The sequence below is a fragment of the Impatiens glandulifera genome, unplaced genomic scaffold (genome assembly GCF_907164915.1).
Source record: "Impatiens glandulifera unplaced genomic scaffold, dImpGla2.1, whole genome shotgun sequence".
Classification (NCBI taxonomy): Eukaryota; Viridiplantae; Streptophyta; class Magnoliopsida; order Ericales; family Balsaminaceae; genus Impatiens; species Impatiens glandulifera.
Genome location: NW_025919012.1, coordinates 153,004 through 180,100, shown reverse-complemented (window position 1 = coordinate 180,100; position 27,097 = coordinate 153,004). Strand labels below are relative to the sequence as shown.

Here is a 27,097-nt window from a genome sequence, read left to right as displayed (position 1 = left end):
TGTTTGAAGCCACAAGGATCCTCCACGGATTTTGGCATATTGCCTTCTTCATCGAGACTATCTAAGACTCGATGATTTCAATCCTTTGGAGACAAAGGGTTGTGTTGCTTTGTTGAAGAGTACCCTCAGAGGGGTACATGGTTCTAGAAGGTCTCAACGAACGACTATTTTGTCGTCCGCTGAACCTAAAAGATTACGTTTTGAGTCGTAGGGTTCCTTGATAAGGATATACGACAGAGGCTTATTAACTAATTCTTAAACTGACAGCCTATTGGCTTTATCATTGTGTTTCTCTTGTTTTGCAGGTTTTTTACTTGTGAACTTTCACTTGACGAGAATTCACACAAGATCGACTGTGAAAAGATGGCTCATGACAATCTATTGTTGAATCTGATCATGACAAGATGCTTTCTTCCCAAAATTCCTATGTAAGCTTTGATACGAAACTTGTTCTAATGTCTCACTCTCTCTTACAGGTACTCCACGAGGATCGTTGCATGGCTCATGCCTCTGGTTTCTTCACATGTAAAAAGGGCTAAATGAGAAAAATTACTGAAGAACACTGTCAGGTTGTATCTTTCTTTTCTCTTTCATTCATTCAGCTCGGGGTAAAAATAAAAATAAAAATGCGGCGCCTATTTGTTCAGGCTTGGACACACGTTTTATGAAAACAAGAGTATTTTTTCTTCAAAATCTGTCCAAGAGGCGTTTTGAAAATGGGTTTTTTATTATCCGTGACACGTTCATGTTGTACGTTTTGAAAAATCATGAATTTTGAGTATAATGTTATTGTTTGCAAATTTGTGCAGAAAATGCTCAAAAAGAAGGAAAAACGGAAAAAGGGAAAATGTATATTTTTTTCTTCCAAGCTTGCCCTTCAATTTCTGGGCTAATTACAGATGAACCCCTGTAATAAAATTAAAAAAAGGGAAGGAGCAGTTGGGGAAAAAGGGGGAAAAAAGGTTTTTGGGAGGGCAGTTTTTTTTCAGTTCTTGGAGCTAGAGGGGCGGTTACAAAAATCCTAGAGAGTTTTGGATATTGCTTTGATCGCTAAAGAAAGAGAAGGAGTAATCCGAGCTCATTGCCTTGGACGATTGGATCGACGAACGCGAAGAACGGCAGAAACTTTGGCTGAAGCTTCTTCGAATCCGGCTGACTCATTTCGTTTCTTCATTTTGTTTCATCTCCCTTTGCTAATCAGGTAAACATTCAAGCTGAATGATGTTCTTCAAAGGTTGATTGGAGGCATCGATTATGAACACCGATGCTGCTTGATGATTGGAAGTGTGATTACAGTTTGTTTCATTCAAATTTCAAGTATGTTTCCTTTGCTGCTGTAGTTATTTCCAATTGATTGAATGCTTGGTTGATATTCGTTAGATTCTGGCTGATAGATCTTTGATTAGGAGTAGCTAGGATTGAGGATAGGATTAAAACAAGCTCTGTCCAAAATCACAGTTTCATTTTGATGAAACTGTGATGATTCTGCCGATTGAGAGGAATCACTAACCGTCATCTTGATTCTCTCGGCTCCGCCATTTCCCTTCCTCGACGCCACCATCTTCCTCGTTCCAAATATTCTCCCTCTTTCTCTCTCTCTCTACCTTCTCTCCACCAAAATCCTACCATCTCTGTACTCAATTCTAAAGATCACAACCACACTTTTGGCCTCAAATCAAACAGAGAAGACTGAATTAAGGACAAGAAACAAAATACAAGTTTGAGATTCTTCACATTATAGCTTCAAATCATTGATCCAGCCTTCAGGGATAAGAGACTAATTGATACCGAGTTGAATAACTATCTATTGATTTATTTGACCATTGTGTGGTGGAAAAATCAAGGTGTTTCTGTGTCTTTGACCGTTGATCTGTTGTCTGATGATCCTTTGTTGGTAGCTGAACGGCCATAATGGGAAAGTTTTTGTGGTTGGTGTGATTAAAGTTCTTTTAAAGAAAGATTTTTCATGGCTAAATCATGTGAAAGGTGGATTGATGGTCTTCAATTCTCATCTCTTTTCTGGCCTCCTCCTCAAGATGTGTTGCAGCGGAAGGCCCAAGTTACAGCTTATGTGAAGTACTTAGGTCAGTTCACATCAGAACAATTTCCTGATGACATAGCTGAGCTAATCCACAACCATTATCCGTCCCAGCAAACACGTCTTTTTGATGAAGTTTTATCAATTTTTGTTCTTCATCATCCGGAACATGGACATTCTGTCATGCTTCCTATCATATCATGTATCATTGACGGTACGGTGGAATATGATAGGAATTCTCCTCCATTTTCTTCGTTCATATCCTTAGTTTGCCCAAGTAGTGAGAATGAATACTCTAAACAGTGGACTCTAGCATGTGGAGAGATTTTAAGAATATTAACTCATTATAATCGCCCAATCTTTAACGTTGACAACCTAGTTAGTGAAATAGATAAAAGGGACAATGGCTGCAATGCAACAACAAGTGATGGTGGTAGAAGTGGTGTAACCAGCTTCTCCACAAAGGATGATGTATAGCAAGAGAGAAAATCGTTTCGCCCCTTATCTCCTTGGATTATAGATATATTGATTATTGCGCCTCTAAAATTAGAAGTGACTATTCCCGCTGGTGTGGAGGTGTGATGGGAAAATATGCTGCTGGAGAACTCAAGCCTCCTTCAACGTCCGCTTCTCGTGGATCAGGAAAACATCCCCAGCTTATACCATCAACCCCTAGATGGGTTGTTGCTAACGGTGCAGGCGTGATATTAAGTGTTTGTGATGATGAAGTTGCTCATTACGAGACTACAAACTTAACAGCGGCTGCTATTCCTGCACTTCTACTTCCGCCTCCAACAACTCCAATGGATGAGCATCCTGTTGCAGGGTTACCTGCTCTTGAACCATATGCACGCTTGTTCCATCAGTATTGTGCAATTGCTAGTACAAGTGCCACCCAAAGGCTTCTACTTGGATTACTAGAAGCACCGCCATCTTGGGCTCCAGATGCACTTGACGCCGCTGTACAACTGGTGGAACTTCTAAGAGCTGCAGAAGATTATGCATCTGGAATGCGGCTTCCAAGGAACTGGATGCATTTTCATTTCTTGTGTGCAATTGAGACAGCAATGTCCATGAGAGGAGGTATTGTTGTAGATGCGGCAGCAGCTCTGCTCTTTCGCATACTTTCACAGCTTGCTTTGTTTTTTCCTCCACTGAGGCAAGTTGAAGGAGTTGAAGTTCAGTACGAACATTTGGATAGCTATGCCTCATCCTACAAAAAGCAGATAGAAGCACCAGAATCCGAGGCAACTATTGAAGCAACTGCCCAAGGGATAGCATCAATGCTATGTGCTCATGGGCCTGAAGTTGAATGGAGAATATGTACCATTCGGGAAGCTGCTTATGGACTTATTCCTTTAAGTTCTTCAGTTGTTGATCTTCCCGAAATCGTGGTTGCAACCCCATTGCAACCTCCAATTCTATCCTGGAACTTGTACATACCTCTTCTGAAGGTTTTGGAGTATCTTCCTCGTGGAAGTCCATCTGAAGCATGTCTAATGAAGATATTTGTTGCCACTGTTGAAGCCATTCTTCATAGGACATTCCCATCAGAGCCTTCTGAAGAAGAGTTTAAGAAAATTAGACACTTATTTAGCCTGGGATCTGCTTCAAAAAATATTTTCGTGGCAGAACTTCGTACGACGATTCATTCATTATTTCTAGAATCATGTGCCTCTGTGGAGTTGGCTTCGCGTTTACTTTTTGTTGTCATAACTGTGTGCGTCAGCCATGATGCTCAAATCAATCGAACCAAGAAACACAAGGATGAATACAACTTCCCTCTTAATGGATCCATTGAGGAGTTGCAAATAGTTTACGATAAGCAGAAGAATGCGAGAATTAAAAAGGCAAGAAAACAAGGTCCTGTGGCCACATTCGACTCTTATGTACTTGCAGCTGTTTGTGCTCTTTCCAATGAACTTCAATTATTTCCTTTGATCTCAAAAGCGAGAAACAATTTGGATGCTGTAAAGACGGCAAAAGTTAACGTTTCTTCAAATGAGGTAAAAGGTAGTATAGAATCTGCTATTCGTCATACCCACAGGATGCTGGCGATTTTGGAGGCACTTTTTTTCACTTAAACCGTCTTCTGTTGGGACATCATGGAGTTGGAGTTCTGTTTTTTTTATTTTGTTATGTTTGGTTTCCTCCAAGTTCTGTTTAAGTTGTAAAGAGGCCCTTGGGCCTCTTTTAGTTTTAAAATAACTGGAAAACTTTAATTTCGAATTAATTTATTAATTCGAAATTAAAGTAGTCCCTGATCTCTTCCTGATGTTTTAATTGGACCCCTAAACTTTCTTTTCCTTTTATTTTAATTTAAAACTTAAAAAAAAAAATTAAAATATACTTAGGTCCTGTCTGTTTCCCAATTTTAACAAACCACCTTAAAATGATGAATCTAACATTCAAATCACTTTCAAACTTCCTCAAATTTTTCCCAAAATTCTAAAATAATTTTTTCCGAAATTTTTAAGGCCCGTTTGGAAAAATTTCTATCTTTGCAGTGTCATACCAGGGGTTCTATAACTCCGAAAATTCTAAACTTGATTCCTGTGAGCTTTTAATAATATTTTTTGACTATCATATGAAATTTTTGGGATTTTGGGAATTATTTTTGAAAATGACTCATTTTAATGTGTTGTGTTCGGAGTTCTCTTTAACTCTGAAAAATTTAAACTGGGAAACACTTGGGACCTTAAGTTAATCCACTCTATTCACTCCTTTGAGCAAAAGAATAAAATTCCAGTCCTCCAATCGAATTGTTATTCTCCTCATCTATCCTCATTTGATTTTTCTCGGGAATTCTGATTCTCATTTTTCTTTGACAAGGTTGCTCTATGCCTTGCAATGCTCTTTGATGCCTTTCAATGCCTTTTAATACTTTTCAATGCCTTATCCTTGTCAAATACCCCATGAATAGGACTAGACCCTTGCAAAATGATTAAGATTTCTCACACAAGCAAAAGAGTTCTGAACTCAGAACGAAAACGTAATAATCTTTCAAACATCATATGGCCAATTACATAGGAGTAGAGACTGTCTGTAAAGACAGGCGTATAGGACATAGCGCCGTAGGCCCTTTCCTAATACGTAACCAAACACCGAACTCTTAAAACGAATCTATGATTTTTCTTTTCTTTAGTTTCTTTGGGAAGTAAACTAAAGTGGCGACTGTCAAGTCAATTAGATCGATACATTTGCGAGTGTATTGATTTAAAACCTGTACGGGCCAATTCAATTCGGAAAAAAGGGAGCGTATGCCAATCAACCAATTAAAAAAGGGGCATACGCGCTAGAAACCGGAAGGGAACGAAAATGAACGTCTACACCTTTACTTCAACATCAACTCCTTTCACATCAGGATTGAAGTTAGCTTTCCTAGCTTCAAAATTGGAAAAAGAGCTTTTCCAAGAATGCAAGCTTCCACCAGTTCTCTTTTCTTCAGAGCCTCACCAACATCTGAAGTTCTTGCCCATTTCAAGACTTTCTTCTCGTTTGCCACCCTCTTCTTCCATTCTTTTACTATGGCAGCGTTTGACAGAGAGTCGTTGTACTTGGAGGATAGCCTCTCCATGGACCAGGACTCATAAATTTCCAATTTCTCAGCATTAAGAACTTTAACTTGATCCAAAATAAGGTCAACGATACCTGTTGCCTCAAATACCTTCTCAGGAGCTTGAATTGCAATGGATTTTCCTTTTCCAACAACCTCTACGGGTTTTGGAGCGGGTCTTGGTTCACCAATCACAATTCCACGTGTCCCTTTTCTGGAGCGCAAAAGTTCGAAAGCAGATTGTGGTTTCTTACAGAGCTCAGCAGGATGCTCCATACAAACAACTTTCCTGGCCACCAAGGATCTTTAGGAACAGGAATAATGGATTCACCAGCCACAAGGGTAAGAACAGCACCTTGTTCTGGTTGCGATGACTCTGTAGCACGAGCGGCTGCAAGATCATTTTGAACAACAGGAGACTTAACCCTGTCAACAATTTCATCATTTGGACTGGCTGACTCAACAGCAGGCCCTTCAGCAGATTCTCTCAAAGGAGAGAATACAGATTCAGCTTGTTCCACTACGGGAACATCAAATTTAGGGACAGCGGCATAAAGATTTAGATGACTTCACCTTTGCAGATTTAGACGCTCGGGGCGCCCTTGTCTTCTTCTCCTTTGAGGCACAAGACCTCGAAAGTTTCCTCAAAAAGGTTGAGGGAGTGGATAGTGATGACATTGGAGTTGCAGCAAGTACGCATGGACCTTGCTTCAACCTTGAATCAACAGATTCAGAGTCCTTCTGATTTGGACTTTTCAGACTGGAGGAACTGGCCTCCGATTCGTTCACTGTTTTGGTTCTCTTTGCCCCTGTTGACATAACAGAAGTAGAAGGCTTGGATTGGGTGGAAGGTTTTCCACCGGTCTGGAAGCTGGAAGCACCAGATGCAGATTCAAGGTTGTTCTTCAACCTCGTCAGTGTACTAGCCACTGTAAGAGCAGTAAAAACTCGTGGAGAATTGATCTGCACCGATTCACCAACGGGAACCCCCAAATGCTTCAACAAGTGGCTCAACTGAGCGGCATATGTAATACTTTCTTTGTTCGTCTGACAGATTGAATAACACAAGTTCTGAAAAAGGGTATGCGCCCAGTTTACCTAGATCCCTTTTGAGATAGCACACATATAGTCAAAGTGGTCTTGACTATAGAGATTGAAGGAGCCAACTTTCCTTTGCAGCGCCTTCGCCACCACATCGTTCAGAAGAATGAAATGCGGTTTGAATATCTTTTTGGATTAATTCACATGGTTTTTTGAACTGTCTTCAGAGAAAGTTGTCTTCATCTCCTCCATGATTTCTGGGAGAGAACCAAGTCGAAAAGAGGACCCTCCGTCAGAAGTTCAAAGAACTCCGCATAGACTGCTTCTTCAAAAGAAATCTTCGTTCCGTTGACGGTTGCTACGATGGAATCATCCACCATAGTTGCCGTTTTGAAGAACTCGCGAACTTCGTCTTCGTAGAAGATGAACGGTCCGCCCAGATACTTCCTTAACCCAGAATATTCTTGGATTTGGAACATCTTCACCACCTCCGGTTGATCAAACGAATACACCGATGGAAAGTTCACCTGCAAAGTACAGTGACCGAGAGTGAATTTCTTCACCATTTTTGAGAGAATATGAATCAACACGAGATTTCAGAGAAATTTAGTGAGAGAACTGCAAATAAAGCTAGGGTTCTTAGAGATTTCGAGAGATTGGAAGCTTTCAAATTCATGCAGAAATGTCCTTATATAGATGAAAGAGGGAAATACAGAATAACCGTCTATTCTAGGGGTATGGCCCATTAATAAATGTTAGACATCCTTTTTCAAAAAATCATCATTAAAAATGAGGGTATATCAGTCATTTTCTCTAACTTGATAGACATGTGTCTTCATGTTTGATGTTTTGAGCGGGAAAAGCAGATAACTCTCAACGTGGGACAGCAGTCCTTGATCAGTCTAATCGGCACGTAGTTAGACGTTTTTCTTACTCCACAAATCTATATTACACAACGTCTATTAGACGGATGAGTCTATTAGACGAATACGTCTAATTCCGTGTTTATAAAAATCCATCTAATGTTTATTAGACGTGTATGTCTAATTTCGCATAAACACCACGTGTTAGACGTGTGTTTATTAGACGTGAGCATCCTTTTGCTCATGACGTAAAAACGTCTAACGTCTATTAGACGTGTCCGTCTAATTACGTAGGTATAACACTTCAACATATAGACTTAGATGTATGGATTATGAGCAAAAATACGTCTAAGTACATACTGTTTCTTTTAGACACCCTTGTCTAATTAGACCGATTAAGGATATTCGTCTAGAGAGTATCTTTACTTCCAAGGTAATTTTTCCCTCTCATTATGAATATGGACATTTAAGGTTTAATAAAAAAAATTTGTGGTCTAAAGACCAAAAACATTTTTAACAAATAAAAACATTTATTCTTCCAGAATGGCAAGTGCCATTGTTGATCTTCCAAGCTGTGTACTCAGAGGAGTACTCTTCTAGCTTCCTTCTTGCTATCCTCCTGCATCACCTACAAAATAAACTATTTAGAAACATTGGTACCCATACTTAATTGAGTCCTCGATCAATTAGTCCCTTAGGAATCCCTATTTGAGTTATTCTAATGTATTTCCCATTTTGTGTTGTGATTAATGCATAAGATTTTGACTTAGCAGATGACTTCCTTCTAGCCACTAATCCTTTGACTTTGGAAAAAGGTTTTCTTTTAAAACTCATTGACTTAAAGTCAGGTTTTAAATTACCAGACTTATTAGCTTTTTCTAGCTTATTCTTAAGCCAGCTAACCGTCGGTGGAACGTAAACTATTTCATTTTTGAAAGCAACTTCTTCATGAATAGGATCAGATTCAATGTCAGTCATAATTCCTTTGACAAAACTTATTGGCTTAAGTTTGTCATTTGGTATTTACTTTTTGCATGACAAATTAAGATCATTGCTGACAAATCCCAATCCGGATCTAGATCTAGCAGGTTTCATTATGCTGATCTGATATTTGACAACATCACCAGATCTTGTCCATGCATTGACAACATAGTTAAGCCTTTTATTTTCAGATGAAAGATTGTGAATTTGTTCCTTGAGTATCTCATTCTCAGATGAGATCTCTTCAATCTTCTTTTCAGAATCATTTGACTCTTCCTCTTAAGACAGATTTGGTTTATTTAAATCTGATGAAGATTTAGTTTAATTTAGAGACTCTGCTAGTTTCCTATACTCGATGACCATGTCATCTAGTGCAGCTACCAATTGTTCTCTTGAAAATCTTTCGGAAGAAAAATCAAATGCCTCAGTCTCCTAAGTTCCTTCTTCATCTTCTTTGGCCATGAAGCAAGCCACGTCTTCTTCATCACTTTCACTGGATGAGAAGTACGAACCACGGCTGCTTCCTCTATTTTTCCATCACCAGCCATAAGAGCCTTCAACTCTTTTCCATCATCCTTGGCGTCTTCATGCTTTGGCTTCCGTCATTTCGATGCATAATGACCTTTAATACCACAGTTAAAACAAGTAACATTAGCTTTAGATTTTCTATTATCATTAGAATTTGAAGAGTTTGAGTTAGAGTTGATCTTCTTCATGAAATCGCCAAACTTCTTCACAAAGAGAGACATGGCATCGCTGCTCAGCTGCTGAGCTGCCATCTTCACATTCGGAGCGGTTGGTGGCTCTTCAGCAGTCATCAGCACCTTGGCAATGATAATGGACGTGGGTTGACCTTCTTCCATCCTACAGCTCGAACTCATAGGCTTTCAGGTCAACAAAGAGATCAAAGAGAGAGATCTTGTTAAGATCTTTGGATTCTCTCATCGCCATAGTCTTTATGTCCCATTCTATTGGAAGAGTACGCATGACCTTAATAGCAAGCTCTCGGTTGCTATATGTCTTGCCTAGAATGGACAGAGAGGAGACGATCTTGCTAAATCTGGTGTCGAAATCGTTTATTGTTTCACCAGGACGCATTTTGAAACTGTCGAACTGTTGAGTAGCAACCATGATCTTGTTTTCTTTGGTTTGCTCGTTGCCCTCACACAGTTTATTGAGTCTGTCCCAAACCTCTTTGGCAGTGTCACATTCGATGATGTAGTTGAACATACTGTCATCGAGAGATCTGTACAGAACATCAAGAGCCATGTTGTTGAGGTTATTCTGCCTCTTTTCATCAGCGGTCCAGTCGGCCTTCTCCTTATCAATCTTGATAGGACCTTCTGTGAAAACCCTCCACATGTCATCATGAAGAGAATAGAGATGAGCACGAACTCTTTTCTTCCAAACAATGTAGTTTTCACGTGAGAAGGTTGGAATGGATGTAGCACTGGCATCTTTGGGTATGTTCGACATATTTCAGGAAAGGCTTGAGAATAGAAACAGGGATCTAATACCAATTGATAGGATCGGCTTTATCGATAGAGACGGGGGTCTGGATAAGGATGAAGGCTTATGAAAAACAGTTTGAAAGAAATCCTGTTACGGATTTAATTCGTTTTCTATTCTACGCAAACTTGTGTAAACACTTGAAACAGATTCAAGGAGGAATTGTTTACTTGGGTTTGAAGCACAAGATGAAATATGAAAATATGGCAGAAAAGAAGAACACAGCAGTTTGTTTATGAATGTTCGGAGAAACTCTCCTACGTCACCCCTTCTTCCAACCACCGGAAGGATTCACTATAAAATGATTACAATCAAATACAGTTTACACACACACTTAGCTCACTATTGAACATAACACTTTCTATTCAATTACAAGATGAAGAATATCACTCTGCTAAAGGTGTTTTGATTCTAACTCTCTCTCTCTATTGACACACAGTACAATCAGAAAGAAGCTTCACAATATTCAAAGGCTTGAATTCTCTGTAGTTTCAGTAAGCAAGATTGGCAAGTAACTGGTAAGGTGATTCATCTGTTGTCCTTAGGATTGGTTAAATACTGAGAAGGAGCTAACGGTCGAAACTTCAAGAATGATACGTGGCACTCTTCCATTGGAAAGCCTCCATTGTACACAGCAGGTTCTGAGCACAAGGATCGTGGCCGTACAGAACTGGTAGTGCGCCGAATATTCCATCAGAGATGTACCTACAAAACAAGTAATTTGAGGAAAATTCTCTTACGTGGCATTCCTTGATTGGATGCGTATAGCTGCTGTACTAATCTTCACTAGAAAGTGGAGCAGAAGTAGTGTACAACTATAGCACGTGGGTAGGTGAGATGCTAGATTCAAGCGTACTGCTTAAACTGAGCATAAGACGTATTTCAGTTAGACGGATTGTGAAAATTAGTCTAATGAAATAGGTCTTTTCCTTCTAATAGAAAAACGTCTATTAGACCGCCTAGTCTAATAGAATTAGACTCGCGTCTAATTATAATAACCATTAGACTGCACGTCTAACTCCACTGAGTTAGACTGCATGTCTAATTCCGGTTCTACCTCAGACTTGTCTAAAGGAGTTAGACGCATGTATAACTTTCATTAATTAGACCACACGTCTAATTATTCAATAACTATTAGACTGCACGTCTAACTCCACTGAGTTAGACTGCACGTCTAATTCCGGTTCTACCTCAGACTTGTCTGAAGGAGTTAGACGCACGTCTAACTTTCATTAATTAGACCACACGTCTAATTATTCAATAACCATTAGACTGCACGTCTAACTCCACTGAGTTAGACTGCACGTCTAACTTTCACTTTCTATTAGACTACACGACTAACTCCGATGAGTTAGACTGTACGTCTAATTCCAAATATCAATTAGACTACCCGTCTAATTACAAATATATTAGACTTACGTCTAATTCCGTGTATTCATTAGACTTGCGTCTAATTTTTTACATCTATTAGACTGCACGTCTAACTTCGATGAGTTAGACTATACGTCTAATTCTATTAAACTTACGTCTATTTCCATGTATTCATTAGACTTGCGTCTAATTTTTTACATCTATTAGACTACACGTCTAACTCTGATGAGTTAGACTGTACGTCTAATTCTATTAGACTTACGTCTAATTCCGTGTATTCATTAGACCATCTGTCTAATTACACGTCTATTAGACTACACGTCTAACTTCGATGAGTTAGACTGTACGTCTAATTCTATGCAATGAAAGTCAAAATCTGTCTAATGACCCTCATTAGATCCAATTCTTATAACATATTGTCTCAATACACCTGTATCAAAACTCATAAGTTATTTCATCATCAAAATATCAGTGGTTAAATTATTTTAACACTTAGTCAAAATAATTTGACACAACATCCTTAGGAATAGTTAACACGAGAATTAGAGGTGGGCGTCGACAATGGAAGAGAGACCAGAGAAAAATATTTGATCTTGATTTGAAGAAAAACGGGAAGCGAATGAATACGAGGATTCAAAATTAAAAGGAAGACGATGATTCTCTACCTCCGTGGATTTTGAAAAGTTTTTTTTCAAATTTCAAATTAATTAATTTTTTATTTTTACACATTTTATATGAATTTCTAATCAAATTCTCACGTTTTTATCAAATTCTCGCGTTACATTCGTCTCCTTTCTCCTTAGGTTTAGGTCTTTCTTAAATCGACATTCCTTTATCTTTAGGCATAGGTAGCACGAGAAGAGGAGGAGGGCGACGCCGACGTGACAAAGAAGGGTGACGATGACGCAATGGAGGAGAGCGACGACGACGCAAGAGAGACATAGGAAAATATTCGATCTTGATTTGAAAAAAATGAGAGGCGAATGAAGACGATGATTCAAAATCAAGAGGAAGACGAGCATTCTCTATCTCCATAAATTTAGAAAAGAAAATGATTATTTTTTTTTTACACATTTTATATGAATTTCTCATCAAATTCGTATCTCCTTTCTCTTTAGGTCTAGGTCTTTCTTAAATTGACTATCATTTCTCCTTAGGTATAAGTAGCATAAGAAGAGGAGATGGGCGATGATGACGCGACGACGACGTAAGAGAGACCTATAGGAAAAAATTCGATCTTGATTTGATGAAAAATGGGAAGCAAAAGAAGACGAGAATTTGAAATCAAGAGAAACCCGATAATTCTCTGCCTCCAAGGATTTATAATTTTTTTTTTATTAATTTTTTTTATAACGAAACCTATTAAGATATTTTATAATAAAATTATAAATAAAATTGTATATTAATGAATAATATTAATATTTTAATTATTTATATATATATATATAATACAAAATATATTTAATTCTATATTTTGATATGTTTTAAACAATTGATAAATATTTATTAATTTAATTTATAATATTATTATAAATATATATATATATATTTATACAAAATATTATAAAATTAAAATATTATTTTTTTTAATAAAAATAATAATTAATGTTATTGTTTAACCAAAATAAAATTATATATATAATAACATTTAAGTATAAATATATATGCAGTTTTGAAACAAGAATTTTATGGTGTTGACATAAAAAAGATGATTCAATATTAGACATTTCACATATATTTTAATTAATATTTTGACTTTTAATGTATAAAACTTTTTTCGAAATTATTGAGAGGATATAATAGAAGCTGAAATAATTATGTACAAAAGAGAAAAATATACAAACATATTTTTCTCAAATATTATTTTCGCCAATTTAAGATAATGTGATTATTCACGTTAAAAAAAAGAAATTTTAAATTAAATTAATAGAACGAAAAAACTAAAATTTTGAATAAATGACCATATATGTATTATTTTATTTTAGTTGTATTTAAAAAAAATTTCTATAATGAAAAATTATAAAAAATTTGAGATTAGATAACTTAACAAAATATTAATAAAAATAGAAATGTGAAAGAATACATACCCAACATGAAAATTTCTCAAACTTATATATTTAATATATATAGTGTCTAACAATTATTATACTATAAAGTTAATGTCAAACACAATTTAATGGTAAAATTTATGTAATAAAATTTAAATGATTATTAGTTTTTTTATAATTCACGTGAAAACATTGGTAAAAAATTGACCTTTACCGACGGTTTTAATCGAATGTTTTATAAAACTCTCCTAAATACTCCCGAGAGGAACAAATCTTTCGTTATTAAAAATAGATTCCGAGAGGGGTGTAAAACCTTCGGTTTTACTAATTAGTACCGAAAGTTCTATAAAGAACTTTCGGTTTTTACCTTCCCAAAAAGCCACAAATAATTCTAAGTGTTGGATGTGGGTTAATTGCGAAGGTTTTAAAAAAACCCTGGGTTTTGCAATTCCTAAGATTTTTAATTGCGAAGGTTATTCAAAGAACTTTCGGTTTTACCTTTTCTGAAATTCTTTATACCTTCGGTTTTGACTCACCCCAAAAGAATTAAAAATAATTCTAAGTTTGGTGATGGTTATTTTCGAAGGGTTTTCAATAAACCTTCGATTTTGACTAATATCAAAACCGAAAGTAATATGAAAACCTTCGGTAACTACCTCTATAAATACAAACCCTAACCCTTCTCTTTTTCATTCGACTCTCTCCCGCGCCGCAGCCGCCGCCTCCACCGCCGCTTCTCTTCTTTATCTTCTCGCGTTCAGGTTAAATTCGTTTTTTTTTTTGTTTTTTATTTTTAGATTTAGATTTCTTATAATGTAGTTTATATTATCTAGATTTAGGCTAGTTTAGATTATTTGTTTGGTAGTTTGATTTAGATTTGTTATTGTTTAGATTAGATTTAGGTTAGTTTGTTAAATATATATGATTTTGTTAGATTTGTTATTGTGTTTGATTTAAGTTATATTAGATTTAGGTTACAGTTATTTTGTTTGATTAATATATATATATATATTAAATGCATTTAGGATGGGTGAGTCATGGCACAGTCTTCGGCGTACACCGGAGAAACTGTCTCGGTGTTACCAGAATTTGCTAGCACAAACATAAATTGCGGCACGTGAGGAAGATGTGAGAAATATGACGCTGGAAATGGAGCAAATTCGATTGAGAAATGCGCAAAGAGGCCAATTGCTGAGTGAAATTAAAGCGGACAGGGCTGAAATGACACAAATTGGAGAATCTCGAACAACAACTTGAATTGTTGAGGAGTCGACTGGATAAACCACCCCCTCCTCCCCCCATCTAATAATTTCTAGATTATATCGTTTGATTAATTATGTGTTTTCTTTTCCGTACGAACCGATGACATTTTGATGTCTTTTGTTTTCATAATTATGAATTATTATTATTATGTTTGGTTTGGTTTTTAATATGTTTTCATGAATAATTTTATTTTGGTTTGCTTTTCGCCTTTTTTTTTAAAACAGCATAGCCAAAACCGATTGTTTTCAAATAAATCTTCGGTTTTGACCTCTGTTTAAAAAAAAACATAAAATTTTCTAAGTGTTGGGAAGGGACAAAACCGAAGGTTTATTTGAAAACTTTCGGTTTTGACCCTTGTTTAATGAAAATAGAAAATTTTCTAAGTGTTGGGAAGGGTAAAAACCGAAGGTTTATTTAAAAACCTTCGGTTTTGACCCTTGTTTAAAAAAAACAGAAAATGTTGGGTCAAATTATTTTGAGTAAGTGTTGAAATAATTTACCCACTGATATTTTGATGATGAAATAATTTATGAGTTTTGATACAGGTGTATTGAGACAACATATTATTAGACTTGGATCTAATGATGGCCATTAGACCGATGTTGATTTTCATTCGCATAAAATTAGACGCACAGTCTAACTCATCGGAGTTAGATGTGCAGTCTAATAGACGTGTAAATTAGACGTGAGTCTAATAGAATTAGACGTACAGTATAACTCATCGGAGTTAGACATGTAAGTCTAACAGATGTAAAGAATTAGACGGATGGTCTAATGAATACACGGAATTAGGCGTGAGTCTAATGGAATTAGACGTACAGTCTAACTCATCGAAGTTAGACGTGTAAGTCTAATAGATGTGTAAAGAATTAGACGGATGGTCTAATGAATACACGGAATTAGACGTGAGTCTAATAGAATTAGACGTGAGTCTAATAGAATTAGACGTACAGTCTAACTCATCAGAGTTAGACGTGTAATCTAATAGATGTAAAGAATTAGACGGATGGTCTAATGAATACACGGAATTAGACGTACAGTCTAACTCATCGGAGTTAGACGTGTAGTCTAATAGATGTAAAGAATTAGACGCAAGTCTAATGAATAACCGGAATTAGATGCGTCAGTCTAACTCAGTGGAGTTAGACGTGCCAGTCTAATGCTTATTGAATAATTAGACGTGTGGTCTAATTAGTAAAAGTTAGACGTGCGTCTAACTCCTTCAGATTAGTCTGAGGTAGAACCGGAATTAGACGCGTCAGTCTAACTCAGTGGAGTTAGACGTGCCGGTCTAATGGTTATTGAATAATTAGACGTGTGGTCTAATTAGTGAAATTTAGACGTGAGTCTAACTCCTTCAGACAAGTCTGAGGTAGAACCGGAATTAGAAGCGTCAGTCTAACTTAGTGGAATTAGATGTGCCGGTCTAATGGTTATTGAATAATTAGACGTGTGGTCTAATTAGTGAAAGTTAGATGTGAGTCTAACTCCTTCAGACAAGTCTGAGGTAGAACCAGAATTAGACGCGTCAGTCTAACTCAGTGGAGTTAGACATGCCGGTCTAATGGTTATTATAATTAGACGTGAATCTAATTCTACTAGAGCAGGCGGTCTAATAGACGTTTTTCATTAGAAGGACTTGACTTATTTCATTAGACTGATTTTCACAAATCCGTCTAACTGAAATACGTCTAATGCTCTACTTAAGTAGTACGCTTGAATCTAGCATTTCTACTACCCATGTGCTATAGCTGTACCCTACTTCTGTTCCACTTTCCAGTGAAGATTAGTACAACAGCTATATGCATCCAATCAAGGAATGTCACGTAAGAGAATTTTCCTCATATTACCCGTTTTGCATGTACATCCCTGATGGAATATCCGACGCACTACCAGTTCGGTACGGCCACGATCCTTGTGCTCAGAACTTGCTGTGTACAATGGAGGCCTTCCAATTGAAGAGTGCCACGTATCATTCTTGAAGATTCGACCGTTAGCTCCTGCTCAGTATTTATCAAATCCTAAGGAAAACGGACAATCTGCCGAACGAACAAGCGAATACAAACGAACAAGCATTCTGATTTTGCAGAGAGAGACTACTCAATCATCTTGCTTACTGAACTCATTCTGTGAAGCTTTTTTCTGATTGTACTTAGTGTGAATCGAGAGAGAGAGCTAGAATCAAAACACCTTTAGTTGAGTGATATTCTTCATCTTGTAATTGAACAGAAAGTGTTTTGTTCAATAGTGAGCTAAGTGTGTGTAAACTGTATTTGATTATCATCATATTATAGTGAATCATTCCGGTGGTTGGAAGAAGGGGTGACGTCGGAGAGTTTCTCCGAACATCCATAAACAAACTGTTGTGTTCTTCATTTCTGTCATCTTTTCATATTTCATCTTGTGCTTCAAACCCAAGTAAACAATTCCGCCTTGAATCTGTTTCAAGTGTTTACACAAGTTTGCGTAGAATAGAAAGAGATATTAATCCCTAACAGGATTTCTATCAAACCGTTTTTCATAACCTTCATCTTTAGCCAGACCCCCGTCTCTAACGATAAAGCCGATCCTATCAGAAAATTTTCTAAGTGTTGGGAAGGGTAAAACCGAAGGTTTTCAAATGAACCTTCGTTTTTGACCCTTGTTTACAAAAACAGAAAAAATTTCTAAGTATGGGTAAGGGTAAAAACCGAAGGTTTATTTGAAAACCTTCGGTTTTAACCCTTGTTTAAAAAAATAGAAAAAAAATTCTAAGTATGGGTAAGGGTTAAAAACGAAGGTTTATTAGAAAACCTTCGGTTATGACCCTTGTTTAAAAAAACAGAAAAATTTTCTAAGTATGGGTAAGGGTAAAAACAGAAGGTTTTCAAATGAACCTTCGGTTTTGACCCTTGTTTAAAAAAACAGAAAAAATTTCTAAGTACGGGTAAGGGTAAAAACCGGAGGTTTATTTGAAAACCTTCGGTTTTGACCCTTGTTTAAAAAAAGAAAATATTTCTAAGTATGGGTAAGGGTAAAAACCGAAGGTTCATTTGAAAACCTTCGGTTTTGACCCTTGTTTAAAAAAACAGAAAATTTTCTAAGTGTTGGGAAGGGTAAAAATCGAAGGTTTATTTAAAAACCTTCAGTTTTTGACCCTTGTTTAAAAAAAACAGAAAATTTTCTAAGTGTTGGGAAGGGTAAAAACCGAAGGTTTATATTAAAACCTTCGGTTTTGACCATTGTTTAAAAAAAACAGAAAATTTTCTAAGTGTTGGGAAGGGTAAAAACCGAAGGTTTATTTGAAAACCTTTGGTTTTGATCCTTGTTTAAAAAAACAGAAAATTTTCTAAGTGTTGGGAAGGTTAAAAACCGAAGGTTTTCAAATGAATTTTCGGTGTTGTCCCTTCCCAAAAACATTCTGTTTAAGGTCAGGACCGAGAGGTTTGTTCAAAACCTTCGGTGAAACCAATCAAAACCGAAAGTTATACTATTAACTTTCGGTGTTACCACTTCATAATTTGGAAAATTAATTGGTTTTTCCCATACTAATCTAGACTCCAAAATAATCTAATCAAGTGTGTGTTGTTTTTTTATAAATTAAGATTGTATTTAATGTTAAAATGTTTATGATTGTGTTTGATTTTATAAAGAAGTGTATATATATGTTTGTGTTTGATGATCGCATGAATGTGTATAAAGTTTGATCATATGGATTATGTAATGTTTTAAGGTTATCAAATTTGTTAAATTAACACTGTTCAAAGTCATTAGAAGATTAAAAATCAATTAATTTAACAATTTGTGAAATGGTAATTCCGTGAGTTTAGAGTAAAACATTCGGAAATACCCATAAAAACCGAAAGTTTTACTATTAACTCTCGGAATTACTATTTCACAAATTGTTAAATTAATTGGTTTTCTACCTTGTAATCTAGACTTCTAACTAATATTATCAAGTGTGTGGTTTATTTTAAAATTTTAGATTGTGTTTAATGTTAAAATGTTAATGAATGTTTTGATCATATAGAGAAGTGTATATGAATGTTTATGTAGGATTATCCTATTTATTTGTGTAATGTTTGATCATATGGATTGTGAAATGTTTTAAGGATATCAAATGTGTTAAATTAATGTTGTTCAACGTTTTTTGAAAGTGAGAAACCAAATAATTTAACAATTTGTCATGTTCTAAAACCGAAAGTTATATATATAACTTTCGGAAATATGCATAAAAACCGACAGATATACCAAAACCTCTCGGTTTTGTGTATTTAAATTTAATTGTATAAATGTTAAAAAAATAATCAAAACCGAGAGTTATATGAAAACTCTCGGATTTTATTTAATTAATTCCGAGAGTTTTCATATAACTCTCGGAATTTATTTTGGTAATAAAAACCGAGAGTTATATGAAAACTCTCGGATTTAATTAAATAAAAACCGAGAGTTTTCATATAACTCTCAGAATCACCTATTTAATTAAAAAAACCCTTCTTTCTCTATTCCCCGTTTCTTTTCCTAATCACTTTCTCTCTCCCCGCTTCTTTTCGCCAGCGCCGCCTACAAGAAGACTCGCCGCCTCCCGCCATCCGACTCCCTCCGGATGAAGAAGACGATGCCGCCCGTAGAAGACAACGCCGCAAAGATGCCGCCCTCTTGAAGCCGCCAACGCCTCTACGGTTCAAGATTTGCCGCATAAAATCATGGTTACATCCTATAAATGATGAAGGAGTTGTTCATTATCCAAAAACGCCTTTCACTTTGACATCCGAAAATAAAAAACGTCTTTGTAACTTCTAGAAAGATCTCAAGTTGCCTGATGGTTTTTGCTCAAATATCGGCGGTTGTGAAAATTTGGAAGAGAAAAAGAATTCGGGATTAAAGAGTCATGATTGTCAAATTTTATTGGAATATCTTATTCCTTTAGCAACTCGTGGATTACTTCCAGATAATGTGTATGATGCGTTAGTAAATTTGTCTCGTTTCTTTCGGTTGTTGTGCTTCAAAGAGTTGATTAAAGAGGACCTCGAACAATTTTACATGGATATTACATTAACACTTTGCAAATTTGAAATGATGTTTCCGCCGTCAATATTCGACATCATGATGCATCTCCCGGTTCACTTGTCATTTGAGGCTTTTCTTGGAGGACCTGTTCAGTATCGATGGATGTATCCGTTTGAACATTACATAGGTACAATGAAAAGATATTTGCGAAATAATAACCACCCCGAAGCCTCTATAAATGAGAGCTATCTTGTGAATGAGAGTATTAGTTTATGTGCCAGGTATATGGAGGAAGAAGAGCAAGAAAATGCAGAACCTGAAATCTCGGGCATTTCAATATTTGCATCGTTGAAAGACTTATCTAACGGGAAAATATACAACTTGGATTATATCGATCGAGTGACAGCTCATTCTTATATTTTAAAAAATTGCCCCGAAGCAGAACCTTTTTACATGTAAGTTTCTATGTTGCTGTTACTAATTAGCATTAAAGAGTGTGCTATTTAATATTCGATCTATTTGCAGAGATTATATGCAGTATTGCAATAACAACGAGTCCAGTGGAGAAACGTTTTCCGCCTATTTCAAGCATCGAGTGAGTAAAATATAAACCATATATCCTAACTCTTTTTATTCATTTTAACAACTTCATTTCGGATATACATATAGGTCTCCCATTTAGCAGAATTTAATGACATATCAAGAGACCTCAAGATCTTAGGAGAATGTCCAAGTATGTACTCGTCTATTTATGTTTGGTGTAAAGTCAACGGATACAAATTCTGTACAGAAAAACACGACGAAGGTTTGACCACTCAAAATAGTGGGGTGGTTGTTGAGGGGTATAACGGGTCTGAAACTATGTCATACTACGGAGTTTTAACGGATATAATCGAAGTAAAATACTTTTCTCACAAACGAGTTGTTTTATTCAAGTGTAAGTGGTTTGATACACACTCAGGGGAACTAGGAGTGAAAGTGGATAAATATGGCTTCGTAAGTGTAAATGTAAACCAAATTTTGAAAACCCAAAGTCAAGACCCGTATATATTGGCCAGTCAAGCGAAACAAGTATTCTACGCCCCTAATATGTCAGCCCGACCCGATTGGAAGATTGTGACAAAAATAAATCTGCGGTTTACAAACATATAGTTCAGGTTAATTAATTAGGTAGATTTATGTTTTTTACTTTATATTCGTTCTTATTACTACTTCATTTCAATTATTCTGTCATTTATTAATTGTATGCATTAAGAATGTCTGAAGGTCGTAAAGAAACTTGGAAGAGTATGAGGAAAACACCCAACAAATTATTAAAGCCATACCAGAACTTACTTTCCCAATTAGAGAACTTAAGGCTCCGAGGATTGTCTTTTAGAGATGAACCACTTATTGTTGTGGTCCCGATAGCTACTGCTCCCCCAACAGACGAGGATGTTGAGGTTACGGAGGCCGAAGAGTTTATAGAGAGCACGTTTGCTGATATGGTGGATGACGATGAGACTGAAGACGAGGGTCTCGAGGAGCCTAACGAGGAGGATGACGAGGAGGAGCACAGTTCCACTTCCGACCCATCATCGACAGGTAACTCGTTTACAAATTAGTTATTGTTTCAATTAATTCACATATCTAATTATGAATTTGATAATTTTGAAGAATCTTTTGCCCGTAAGAGACGGGGGAAGAACAAGAATATTGCGCTGTCTAAGAGGGTAGCGGGGACAAGGATTCCTCTAACTTTTAGAGAGAGAGATGGGAGGCTAGATGGTGCTGACGTGTGAACAACACGGTGGTCTAGACATGTGGGGTCGATTATCCGGAACCCCGCAGCCGTCTCACACCGTCTTCTAAAGTGGAAGGCATTAAGTGCGGACCAATTGGATTCACTTTGGACTGCTATCAAAGAAATAATTATTACTAAATTATACATTATTAATTAAACAATTATTTTAAACATTTGAATGTTATTTTTTTCAGGATCCGTTCGAAGCTACTAATGGTTCTATTGATTCATTTCGAAAGACCAGATTGGGACACGCCAGGCAGATATGGGATAGATGGCGGTCATATTTGAACAAGTCATATATCCGCGTCCACAAAGGAGACGAGGCGGCGGTACTGGCTAATCCTCCACCAGACTACGATCGAGATGATTGGGAGTTTGTGTGTCGCAACCATTTCTTCACAGAAAAATTTAAGGTACGGTTTCATAATTCAAATAAAAGTTAATATTAATTAATCTAACTTCATTTTTTAATTCAAATACAGCAAAACAGTCGTACAAATATGATTAACATGAAGAAGCGAAATTCCCACATCACACGGGAAGTAGATCGTTTGCACAAATTGAAGAAGAGTTGGTAAGTACATTATTTGTAATAATTTAATCTAAAGATTGTTATTAATTATATAAATCATTTATTTCAACAGGCGATTGAAATGGGACGGGCACCGTCTGTCATTGAAGTATTCAAGAGGACCCGTACCCCAAAACCGACAAAAGAAAACCCAACACCCGTCCCAGACGAACACGTGCAAGAGAAAATTGTAAGTGAATTGAATATGTCTAGTTTTTTATTATAGAAATGATACTTTATTTCAATTGTGCAGGTTGAGATGGAGGAGGTTCTTAGTAACGAACCTGGAATATCTAATTTTGAATTAACGGAGAGGGTGTTCGAACAACAAAAACACGGGGTAGTGTTCGGAATGGGATCAGGCGTCCGGCCCACACACTTTTATGAGGATCGTCGAAGTGGAAACAGTTCACAACGAAACAATGAGCGATTATTTGAAGAGAATCAAAGAATGGCGCTCAAGCTGGAGGAACTGTAGAAGAGGGATGAAGAAAGAATGCGCACAATTCAAGAAATGCAAGCGGAAAAAGAAGAAATTGTGACAAGAATGAAGAGGGAGAAGTTAGAAATGAATGCAAGAATGGAGAGAATCGAATTGTTTATAAGGCAACAACCACCTCCTCCCCCCACAAGCTAATTCTAGTACGTTTTCATTGGTTGTTTTCGATTCAAAACATATTTTCATTAGTAGTTGTGTCGATTTGAATTTATAACAGATTGTTCGGATTATTAGTTTGGTTGCGAATTTTGTAATGATAATGATCATTTAATGTGATCGTTTAATGTATGTGTCATTTATTTTATTATTGATATATTGTTTTTTTTAGAACGAAAAAAAAACCAATATATCAATAATAAAAGAAATGACACATACATTGATATATTGGTTTGGATGAACAGGTTTTGGTTGCGAGCAAAATAATCAGCATATTTTTAAAATTTTACAGGAAAAAAACGGAAAGTAATATTGAAATCTTTCGATTTTTTTTCAAATGGAAAAATCGAGAGTTATATGAACACTTTCGGTTTTTCCATTAAAAGAAAACCGAGAGTTAATTAGAAAACTCTCGGTTTTCCCTGTAGGAGTATAACCGATAGTTTTACTCTTGGTTTTTCCATTTAAAGAAAACCGAGAGTGAATTAGAAAACTTTCGGTTTTTCCCTCATGAGTAAAACCGAAAGTTTTCTAATTAACTTTCGGTTTTCTTCAAATGGATAAAACGAGAGTTAATTAGAAAACTTTCGGTTTTACTCCTACGGGGAAAACCGAGAGTTTTCTAATTAACTCTCGGTTTTCATCTAATGGAAAAACCGAGAGTTATTTGTAAAACTTTTGGTTTTTCCCTAAGGAGTAAAACCGAGAGTTATTTGTAAAACTTTCGGTTTTCCTCTTTGTAGAAAAACCGAAAGTTTTTCAATTAACTTTCGGTTTTACTCTAGGGTATCTAAACCGAAAACTCTACGATATCTCTCGGTAAATGTCCAATTGTTTTTAACGAAAGGGTCAATACCAAAGGATGGAGAGAGTTACCAAAACTTTCGGTAATGTGTCTATATCGAAAGTTATAGGGTCAAAATCGAGAGTTTTTACTCTCATTTTTTACCCCTTTTTCACCAGTGAAATATGTAATAAAAAAAATATTAAACTTAAATGTGTCAATTTTTATATAACAAAATTTAATTAAAGTGAAATTTATGTTTATTATATTTGATTAAATATTTTTAAACTATTGAATATAGCAACGATTAATATATTATAGGGTGTGATTCAAATTTTTTATATATAAATTTTGATTTTTTTATATATATTTGTCCGTTTGCATTGCACGGAAATCATTTTAGTTATAATAAATATTAAAGGTATTCTGACCTTTCACATACCATCACGTTGCGTTACGTGACGCGAAGAGATATTTTCGTCTAAATGATCATTTTTGTGAACTTTATCTAGCGTTGGTCATTTCCAAAAAAAGAAAGCATTATTATGGTCATTTCATAAAAGTGATGCTGACTCCATTGACCAGCTTTTCTTTATTTTTTTATTTCTTTTTTAAATTATTTTTTATAAAAGTAAAACCAGCGAAGATTGACAAGTTGCAAAACTTGACAAGTTGAAATGTTATTTTGTTCATATTTAAATAAGGTTATATTAATGTTAATTAGTTTATAGGGAAAACATATTTAATGAATTTGAAAAATATTTAATTCTATTATATTATATTTTAGTGTTTAATTATATTATTGGAATACTAACTTTGGAAAATAAACAATAAAATTATCATTAATTTAATTCTAATCAAATTTTAAATATATAATATCAAACAAATCACATGGATAAATCAAACAAGATTTACGGCACATATTCGGACGCTTATATTTTTACTTCTTGAAATACATCAAAGATCCAATGACAGTCAATTCCCTTCAAAAATTTGAAGATGAGCTGCTCGAAGAAGTACAAACATGGATGAATGATCCATATACCATAAATGAGAAAAATAATGTCCATACATGCGAATCAGGGAAGGAGGTGTTTGTTAGAATTCTAACAAGGTTCACATGGCTTCAAGATATGGTAAGTCGTGTTAGTCATCATTAACTTTATTATAACAAGGTTCTTTGATATATATACTTACTGAATGTTTTCCCATTGTGCAGGAAATCGACGCATGCTGCCACTTGTTGAGAAAAGAATTGCAGTATATCCCAAGACATATAAGATTTCTAAAGTAACAATAGGGGATTTCTTATTCGGAGATAAACTTAGGGGAAAGTACGGTACTTGCAATAAAGATCCTGAAACATATAACAATGAAGAATTTCTCGATTATTACTGGGGTACTGAACATCGATATATGCCTGATTGGGCATCAATAGACAATATATATATTCCTCTTAACATTATTAACTAGCACTGGATACTGTGTGTTGCTCGTCAACAACAAAGGCGCATTGACATTTATGACTACGATGCATATATTTTTAAGAATCTTGTTCCATACTTGAGACCATTATGTGAAATGATTCCACAGTTACTGATAAAGACAACCTCTTCTGCAAGAAATAAAGCTAAGAAAGGGGATGTCCTTAAAGCAACACAGAGCGGGGACTGTGGTATGTTCATACTAATGTATATAGAATACTTGACTGCTAACAATGGTGTACAAAATGTGACCTCTTATGAAATGAATTTTTGAAAGAAGTGGGAGGTCAAGTTATTCCATCAAATTATAGAACCATAGTTGTTGTATTTTTTATATTTTGTAAAGTTGATACAATGTTAATATTTTTTATATTTTGTTCTTGAAGTTGAAGTGAATTTGAAGTGAATTTTGTATATTTTGTAGAATATCTGGCTTATTTACATTTGACAATTTTTATAATTTGTACTTGAAGCATCTAGGGAATGTACTTCACGATTCGCGAATGTTCTTCACGATGGACTTCACGATTCGCGAATGGTCTTCACGAATGGACATCAGGATTCGCGAATAGTATTCCCAAATGGACTTCACGATTCGCGAATGGTCTTCATGAATGGACTTCACGATTCGTGAATGATCTTCACGAATGTACCTCCCGTTTCGCGAATGGACTTCAGGATTCGTGAACTTTAGATCTAAAACATACAAACATTCATACCAAAGATACCAAATGAACATTAACTTTACATCTAAAACATACCAAAGATACTAAATCAAAGTATCCTTCCATGTCTGAACTTCAGACTTGAAGATAACTTTCAATGTAAAACCATTGCGTGTAAAGAAACTTCAAGGCTGAAAAGCAACAAGGAAGGATCCTAAAATGAGTATCCTTCCTTGACTGTTATTCAGACTTGAAGATAACCTTTAATGAAAAATCTTGAAGATAACCTTCAATATAAATTTTACCTCTATTTATAAAGAAAAGAAACATAAAAAGAAGGGACCCAAAAGAAGTGTAGCTTTAACTTTATACACTTTACAATAAATGGTTCAATGAACATAATATGACATATCCCAAACCACCACAATCTTAAAAATATAGTACACTAGAGGAGTTACAATAATAACTAGTTCAAGCTAAAGGCTCATACTACTGAGATGATGACTCATGCTGCTAAGATGATGACTTATACTGTTGAGATGATGATGCTCTTGTAGTAGATGGTGCATGCATCACTGCTTTGCATGTTTACCTATTATGTCCTAATGTAGAACCTAAGCTTCATTGTCTCGGGACCTTACAGACCTCACCTTGGGATGACCTACGATTTGTTTGTGGCCGCCCTTTCTTGACCTTAACATGTGGTTTTAGACACACGCATTATTTGATAATTTCAGGAACATTCCAATTGTCTTCATCAACAAAAAGATAACATGTCTCCGCATATGCATTCATCCAAGAATCAGTTGTGTAATACCTGTGAGCAAGTAAAATAGAACGATTAAAAAATTGGGTAAATAGATTGAACATGTGCGTTGAATAATACCTTGAGTAGAAGTCATAAAAAACCAAATTTTATTGACGGACAACAGCTAGTGCATGCGTACAAGGAAGACCAGATACTTCAAATACCCTACAAGTGCAGTTCATGTCTTTCAAATTCATGGGTCGAATTTGTAACCCATCAATTGCCCATCTCGCTCCCGGCTCATTGTCATGCACATAAAACTCGAATTGGTTAAGCGATGATACAGTATAGAATTTGGCTATCTCTAATTTCTAACGTAATAACTTTTCATAAGTTGGAGATAAAAGTTATTGGTGGTGGGACGTTTTTTCTCTTTTATCATTAAACCAATGTTGTATTGTGAATCTTAAATACTCAGCCATTGTTGAAATGAGATACTTTATGGCTTCCCTGTTCTAACTATTAAAACTCTCAGTATAATTGCTTGTGAGTTGATTGTATCACTTACTAGGGAAAAATGTTCTACTCCCTGATATTGTCAAAAAACAAATTAAAGTTGGAGATAGTGTACGCACGAGAAGCCAAATCAAACTTCAGATGACATTAATCAGTTTTGAATTTGGCCATAAATTTCATCTTTTTGTGATATGTGCACGCACAATGGTCTGTTTCTGGAAAAAACAGC

The 27,097-nt window shown here is 35.7% G+C and overlaps 1 pseudogene; it reads left to right on the top strand.

Moving 5' to 3' along the window:
* Positions 1-1,626: 1,626 nt before the first annotated feature.
* On the top strand, positions 1,627-4,246 carry LOC124917334 (annotated as a pseudogene).
* The last annotated feature ends 22,851 nt before the right edge of the window (positions 4,247-27,097 follow it).